Raw genomic sequence first — 8,504 nt, forward strand, 5'->3', positions numbered from 1 at the left:
TGTGACTTTTCTTGTGAGGATTTCGTCCGCAAATTATCTGGTTATATAACATGTTCCATCATTTGTCCCTTTTATTGCTGGAAAGCATTGACATTCTGTATGCACTCATTGTTCTTAATGGCATTTTTGTAACATTCTATTGCAACTTCTAGCTCCAGTCAGAGTAAGCTATTTTTAACCATTTGTGACACTTCACTTATTTAATATTACCAGATTTTTCTCAATTGGTTTGGAAATGTCATTGTGTGGAGAGTAATTACCTCCGTCGACATCAATACAGGCACTGTTTTCGGTCCTGGGCAACTGTGCGATAAGATATGTATTCTTATTGTAATGTTGAATTGAATCCCTTGATCTAATTAGACGAACACAGCTCATACTAATCATTATAAGGCGAAAAGCCCAGCACTGAGAACATTGATTGGATTGACATGGACAGAGGTGATCATATTATTGTGTTGTGTTCCTAAGTTTAATTTTGTTTGGTGCTGCTTGAACCTCTCATACATGTCAGTGGGTGCTGCTTGTGTCTTGACTGTATGCTAATCTACCAAGAGTGAGCTTTAGTAATTTGGAATTTTCATCCATTTCTAAATAACCCAACTTCTGAGAGTAAGACCGATGGGGTTCCTGTGGATCATTGATGGGTTTCAGTATTGGACCTGCCTGATAAGCTACTCTAGCAGACACAGTGTGATTTGAAATGGCTCTCTAGATATATATATATATATATATAAAATTTTATTTTTTTCACAGAAAAAAACAAAGGTTACATAGATGTTAAAATTAGATTCTCAATTTACTTGTACAAAACCATAGAAATTCAGCAGTTATAGTGAGAGGTCTTTCATGTAACTATAACTTGTGCCCTCACCATGCTTAGTTGTCTCGTCAATAATGTAATTGCAAATATTGCAATGAGAATATGAAAGATGGCAGAGAAGATGTCTTCAGTGATATACTATGTGGAGGAATTGTGTATGGCGATGGCGCAAGTTATAGTAACCTTAGGGCAGGAGTTATAGTTACCTGTAAGAACTGTAATTATTACTGCTGAATTTCTATGGTGTTGTATGTGTAAATTCAGATTTTACAGTCAAAAAATATTTTTAAAAATGCTTTTTTGCTCTGGGTTTCTCTCTGGGTCTCCCCAACCAGAGATAAGGAATCAAGGTGTCCCTACTCTGGCCCCTTTTCTTTTTTAAAAACTTTTTTACTGGGACTCAGCTGAAGCCGAGTCCCAAGATGGCTGCCAACACTTTGTGGTTTGAAGTGTTGGCAGCCATGCATTTCCCTGCATGAGCTTGTCTTTGTTTGCAAATACGTTGCGGCCAGAGATATACAAATTAGAATTTCCCTTCATTTCTCAAAAACGACTAAACAGATTTACTCCAAATAATTGAACATGTAAACTGTGTAACAAAAGCTAGCTTTCTGCCAAATTTGGTATAATTCTGTCCAGTGGTTCGGGCTGTAGACGTGTCTAAACCTCCAATGGGAATTAACATGGGAAATTGAACTTTTTGGTTCCCCCTTTTCTCTAGGACCTCGCTTGACTTATCACCACAAAACCTTCTGTGCACATCAAGAATCACATGACACTTTTTTGGGAAAATTTTGTGAAGATTCGTCAAACTGTGCCAAAGTCTAAAACACTTTTTCTATGGAAACATGGTCCTAACTAATACTACCTAGTGCCACTAGGTTACATATACATATTTCAGTTTTTAGTTGCTCTATCAAGCGGAGGCCAATCGAAATGGGGGACGGGGGAAGTGTGTTTCCCATTTTAATTCACATAGGAGTTTTGAACACAACAACAGCCGAACCACTGGACCGAATTACTTCAAATTTGTCAGAAAGCTAGATTTTGTTCAAAAGATTGTGCTTTTTGTTATTTGGTATACATTTGTTCAGTAGTTTTTGAGATATTAAAGGGAAAATAAATGTGTATATCTGGGTAGAGCCTAAACACTAAAGTCATGATGAGATCTGATTGTCTGTCAGCACTTCGACAGCCGTCTTGGGACCAATATACATGATAGCACTCCATTGAAATGCCCTGTAATGAATGGCAGGTTATGAGGGTCACAAAAATGCAAATGTATAAAGGGTGATAACAAATATTAGTTACAATATTAATCATTTGTTGATGGTACCATGCTAATTTTAGGAATTGTTGTGTATTCTAAGGGGCTTTTACCCTGCTGGGATTTCATGAATCATGATTGAGAAAGAACTGTTTTCTCATTATTTTCTCATAGAGTTTTTGGAAGGTGCTCCAGAAGCTACAAATGAGGTCATTTTTTCTGCAAATTCATACTTTCCTTCTCAGCAGTATGAGAATGAAGTCCGACATTCTCAGTAAAACATGTACTTCAACAGGAGCAGCCAGTCGATTGATTCTGCTGTGTTCTACTGCAGCCTCCCAGAGAGTTCTAAAGAACAACTAGAGAGATAACAGTCTTACTTATGACAAAAGTGTGGCATGCCTAAAGCTTTCTTGATTGAATCAAAATGGTAAAACTGGTACAACTTAAAACATAAAATTTAGAAAGGAACAAAATGAAGGGGTTCATTTTGTCGTAGAAATTACGGTTAGCGCCATAGAAAATAAAATTAGCACATGGCTTAAGTGAGTTCTCAAATATCTTTCTCTTCCATTTCATTAAAACATTTTAACATGTGGACTAAAACATACACTTTCAACACCAGCAGCAGACTGCGAGTTACCTCCCTGGTGATCAGCAGCTTACAGTATTCTAATGAGCAAATAGAGTGCTAAAATTCTGAATTTGGGCCAAAACGGAGGCACATCTTAATGCCATCTTGATGGAATCGAGGTGGAAAATTGAAAGCATTCTCTACTGGGGATACTGCAGTAAATAAGGAAATTAGGGAGTCAGGCCCTGTGACTAACTCCCACCATGCATTGTGATGCGCATCTTACTTTAAAAAACCCCTAGAAATTCACAAAAATACAAAAGGTTACAGTGACGTTATAGTTAGGTTAAGTTTTTACATGCAAAAAAAATAGAAATTCAGCAGCTATAGTTACATTTCAAGTATCTATAACTCGTACCTCAAGGTAACTATAACTCGTGCCCCACCATGTACAGTTTTCTTCTCAAATATTTTACTACAAATATTACATTGATATTATCAATGATGTAATCAAAGATGAAATGAGTGTGGCAGTATATGAGGTAATCAGCAGTGCATGGTGAGGAGCAGCACCTATAGTAACCCAGCTCCACACCACACATAGTCTTAGGCCCTGTGCACTGGGGGTTGGTCGCAAGGCCTGCCCAAGGTGAAAAAGCAAAGAAAAAACACTTGCTGTGCCTTGACCTTGTGGAAGAAATTAGGATGATTAGTACTTTACAGAAGTGAACCCTGAACGTGGGCACCTGCTTTGTTTATGTCTGTAAGTGCTTCTCTTTGAAGTTTGATGTTGCATCTCATTCCAAATGTATCATTCAACAAAGTTTAGTAATCTCTCTTGGTGGTTATAGAAAAACAGCCATACACCCACTCAGACACCCAGTCACAGACACATACAGCCACTCACACACCCACTCACAGAGCCATACAGCCGTGTACACACTCATATACACACCCGCAAAACCACTCACACACCCACTCACAGATCTATACAGCCTCTCACCCACCCATTCTGACTCCCATACAGCTACACATATAACCACTTAGACACCCGTACAACCACTCATACACCAATTCAGACACCCATACCACCCACACAACCACTCACACACCCATACCACCATTCACACACTCACTCAGGCACCCACACAGCCACACACAGTGAAATATGTGTTTTTGAGCACTGACTTTGTGTTCCACCACTATGCACCTGGATTAGTTGTCCCATGTTCACCAGTTGCAGACTACATTTTGTGTTTAGTTTAGCTGCCTATTGACTTTATCGTAGCATTAGACACTGCTATGTTAAAGGCCGACCGTATTTTTCCAAATTGTAATCTGTGCTTATTTTCGTCCTCTTACTCACCGAAGAGCTAGGACCTATTATCAGCAAACAGCTAGTACATAATATGGAGGAGTTAGGCAGTCAGCATGATCAGGACAGCAGGGAACCGCTTAGGCTTGGGTGAGACAATTTGGGAAACTGGACAGTTCCAATCTGTTTCTTTCAACTCTGACTTAAATTAGTCATCATGTTTTAATTGCTAAATGAGGTAGGGTTTCCAGAAAGCTCCTTCTGTTTTTTTAAGATATAAAAGATCCAGTACCACAGCGAGAGAGTAGAGCAGCCTCAATCAGGATTCTTGACGTCCGATGCCTGATATCTGTCCTGTGAGAGTGGTTATCTCTTTCTCTTTTGCAGTAGATAGGGGTCATCATCTTGCTGGCGTGAGAAAGATGAAGAGCTTGGCAGGCCCTACGGTGATTAATCTTTACTTCTTTATTTGCTTTGTACATTATAATTATAAATACATATATTTGCTGTGTACATTGCAGTTGAGAATCATTTTAGTATATTTTCCTTTCATTGCTGTGACTATTTTTTAACTAAGAGGTGCATTTCAGACAGTTTTGTCAGCTTGCTCATTAGTGAAAGCAAAACATTTTGGTGTAGTTCGGACAGTCTAAAAACAGAGGTTGGAGGTTGAGAGTGCACAATTTAAAAGTGTAAATATGTTTTTATTTAGAGAATTGAAGGAAGCACTGCAAACCATGTTTAAAAATGCATCTGAAATTAAAATGCCTTATGATGTCTTGGCAAATGTACTTTCTTGTTTATCAGGACTTTCTAAGTTTTGGGATGGGTGCTTGGATAAAACAAAAGTATTGAATGTATTTCCATGTTTAGAAAAGGTGCTTTTTGAACCGAATGATGTCCCTTTTGTTCTTGACAGGAGGGTTTGGATACTTTTTTCTGATTACAGAAAAATGCATGAGAGATGTAAACAATTAGAATATGAAAATAAGTATCTGAGACAACAGCTTGGCCAAAATAAATTATTACAAGATAATACTGAAATCTACCAAGCTGTTACAAGGGAATCTGAAATTTCACATTCCAGTAAAGAGGAGGTTAAAAAAGGTGGGGGGCAGTGTGAGTTGCATGAGCAGAACGTAGTTCGTACGCAGAGTAGCCCACAGTTTTTGGCAAAAGTTGAAATGCATTCTTTAAAAGATTACACTGAGCAAGCAGTTGACAATGTTACCGGTATAATCAGACCATTTTTGCAGAGTACGATGTGTACAATTAATTCAGACAAGACACGTGCACTGTCTCAAAATGTGCAGTTTATCTCCCTGGGTGCCGCGGGCGAGCTGGTCTCATCCAGGCACACGGTTCCTGTGTACCTGGGAAGAGACCAGCTCGTCCTGCACCTGTCCCACGGAGGGAGCGCTAGCACTCCCCCATGGGCCTCCCTCCCACCCCCCAGTCGGGATGGAAGGGGAATTGCTTCCCCTTCCACCCTGATCCCCCCACCCGACAGTGACGTCTGATGATGTCAGCGTGCAAATTGTGTGCTGACCTCATCAGAGGTCACCTCTGATCTGCGCGATCCCGGAAGAGAAATGCAAAAGCATTTCTCTTCTGACCGAGAGGTGGGGCGGAGAGACACTAAAGGAAAAGAAAGACCTTTCCTTTCATGTCTCTCTAAGCATTTCTGCAGCCCGATCGTGATGCGATGGGGCAGCAGAAATGCCCACTAGACACCAGGGATTTGTTTTTTTGTCATGTATTTCAAAAAAGGGAGCGGCCCCTTGGGCAATGGTCACTCCCTTGGGGGCCATATTATTTTTAGGCCATTTCTGCCCCCCCGGGGGCATATCGGCATAATATGATTAGGACGATCTGCCCCCAGGGGGCAGAAACCACCAGACACCAGGGATTTTATTTTTATCAATAGTTATGCATAAGAGAGGCGGCCCCTTGGCAAAGGGCCGCTCCCCAGGTGGCCAAATTATTTTTAGGCCATTTCTGCCTTGGGGGGGGGCAGAAAACCCCTCGATACCAGGGATAATTTTCTTTTTGTTTATTTATTTTTTTAATATGTGGGGAGCGACCCCTTAGGCAAGGGTTGCTTCATGGGGGGCCGATCAGCCTAATATAATTAGGCCAATCTGCCTCCAGGGGGGGCAGAAACCACTAGACACCAGGGATTTTTTATTGTTTTTATACTTACACATAGGGGGACCAGCCCCTTGGGCAAGGGCTGCTCCCCGGGTAGAGCAAAATATTTTTAGGCCATAGACACCAGGGATCGATATATATTTTTTATTTACTTTATGTTTTTATGTATGGGGAGCAGACCCTTAGGCAAGGGTCGCTCCCCTGTGGTGCAAATTATATTTAGGCCAATTCTGCCTCCTTTGGGGCCAGATCGGCCTATTTTTGTTAGGCCAATCTGCCCCCAAGGGAGCAGAAACCAGTAGACACCTGGGATTGGTGTGTGTGTATGAGTGTGTTTTGTTTGGGGGGGCAGCCCCTTGGCCAAGGGTCGCTCCCCATGGAGGCACATTACTGTTGTCCCTTGGGGGCAGATCGGCCTATTTTTGGCAGAAAGGCCACCAGAGACTAGGGAAGATTTTTTTTTCATACCCCCACCCCAAATAAATGGGGCCAAAGTTGTTCTGCTCACCAGTGGTCAGATTGGGCAATTACCCCCAATCCATACCCCGGGGGGGCAGAAAGTCTATTAGATGCCAGGGAATAAAAAAAAATAAAAATTGTGAGGTGGAGGCTACCAACCAGAATGTCCCCACCCCAAGTGAAGGGGTTAACAGTCTTTCAGCTCTCCGCTGCACACTAAAATATCTTATCCAACAGCAAGCAAGAGGACATTTGATTATTTTGGGTTTTGGTTTTACATTTAGGCCATGAGAGCTTGGCTACTCTCAAAATCGTCCCACTTGGAATGGTGAGGGCTGCACTTTTTGGACTTCGGGATGCTGCCATGTAGAAAACCCTAGACACATCTGAAAACTAAACATATGGTTGATTCCAGGGTGGTGGGCTTCATATGCACTAGCACCATTTTCTTACCCACAATGCCCTGCGAAGCTCCAACTTTGCAGGAAATCACACATTTTTCACACATTTTTGTGATGGAAACATCCGGAATCTGCAGGAATCCACAAATTCCTACCACCCAACATTGTCTCATCTATACCGATAAAAATTCTGCTGCACTTGTTAGCCTAAAAAATTTTTTTTCTTCAAACTGCCCTTTTGGACCCGCTTTGGTTCCCCCTCAATTTCGACATGTTTTTGGCTCTTCCCTGTCACAGGCACTTGGCCCACTTTCACAAGTGAGGTTCCATTTTTACATTTTTAGACTGAGAGGAACGTTGGGTGGTAGGAAATTTGTCCTGGTTCGGTGATCCCACACAGAAATGTGGGAAAATGTGATTTTTTAGCTAAATTTGAGGTTTGCTGAGGATTCATTGAGGGATCCATGCAAGTCATACCTCCCTGGACTCCCTCAGGTGTCTAGATTTCAGAATTGTCAGGGTTTGGTAGGTTTCCCCAGATGGCTGCTGAGCCCAGGACCAAAAACGCAGGTGCCCCCCTGCAAAAACAGGTAGTTTTGCATTTGAATATTTTGATGTGTCCACATAGTGTTTTGAGGCATTTCCTGTTGCAGACACTAGGCCTACCCACACAAGTGAGGTACCATTTTTTATCGGGGGACTTGGGGGAACACTGGGTGGAAGGAAATGTGTGTCTCCTCTCAGATTCCAGGACTTTCTGTCACCAAAATGTGAGGAAAAAGTGTTTTTTTGGCCATCTTTTAAAGGTTTGCAAAGGATTCTGGGTAACAGAACCTAGTGAGAGCCCCACAAGTCGACCCAACTTAGAATCCCCTAGGTGTCTAGTTTTAAAAAATGCACAGGTTTGGTAGGTTTCCCCAGGTGCCGGCTGAGCTAGAGGCCAAAATCCACAGCTAGGCACAGGTCTGTTTTCTTTCGGAAAATGTGATGTGTCCATGTTGTGTTTGGAGGCATTTGCTGTTGCTGCGCTAAGCCTATCCACACAAGTTATGTACCATTTTTATCGGGAGACGTGTGGGAATGCTGGGTGAAAGGAAATTTGTGGCTCCTCTCAGATTCCAGAACTTTCTGTCACCGAAAGTTAAGGAAAAGGTATTTATTTGGTCAAATTTTGAGGTTTTCACAGGATTCTGGGTAACAGAACCTGGTGAGAGCCCCACAAGTCACCCCATCTTGGTTTCCCCTAGGTGTCTAGTTTTCAAAAATGCGCATGTTTGGTAGGTTTCCCTAGGTGCCGGCTGAGCTAGAGGCCAAAATCTACAGCTAGGCACTTTGCAAAAAAACACGTCAGATTTCGATGTAAGAATGTGATGTGTCCATGTTGCGTTTCCTGTTGCGAGCATTAGACCAACCCACGCAAGTGAGGTACAATTAATATTGGGAGACTTGGGGGAACACAGAATAGCAAAACAAGTGTTATTGCCTCTTGTCTTTCTCTACATTTTTTCCTTCCA

Source organism: Pleurodeles waltl, chromosome 6, assembly GCF_031143425.1.
Source record: "Pleurodeles waltl isolate 20211129_DDA chromosome 6, aPleWal1.hap1.20221129, whole genome shotgun sequence".
Taxonomy (NCBI): domain Eukaryota; kingdom Metazoa; phylum Chordata; class Amphibia; order Caudata; family Salamandridae; genus Pleurodeles; species Pleurodeles waltl.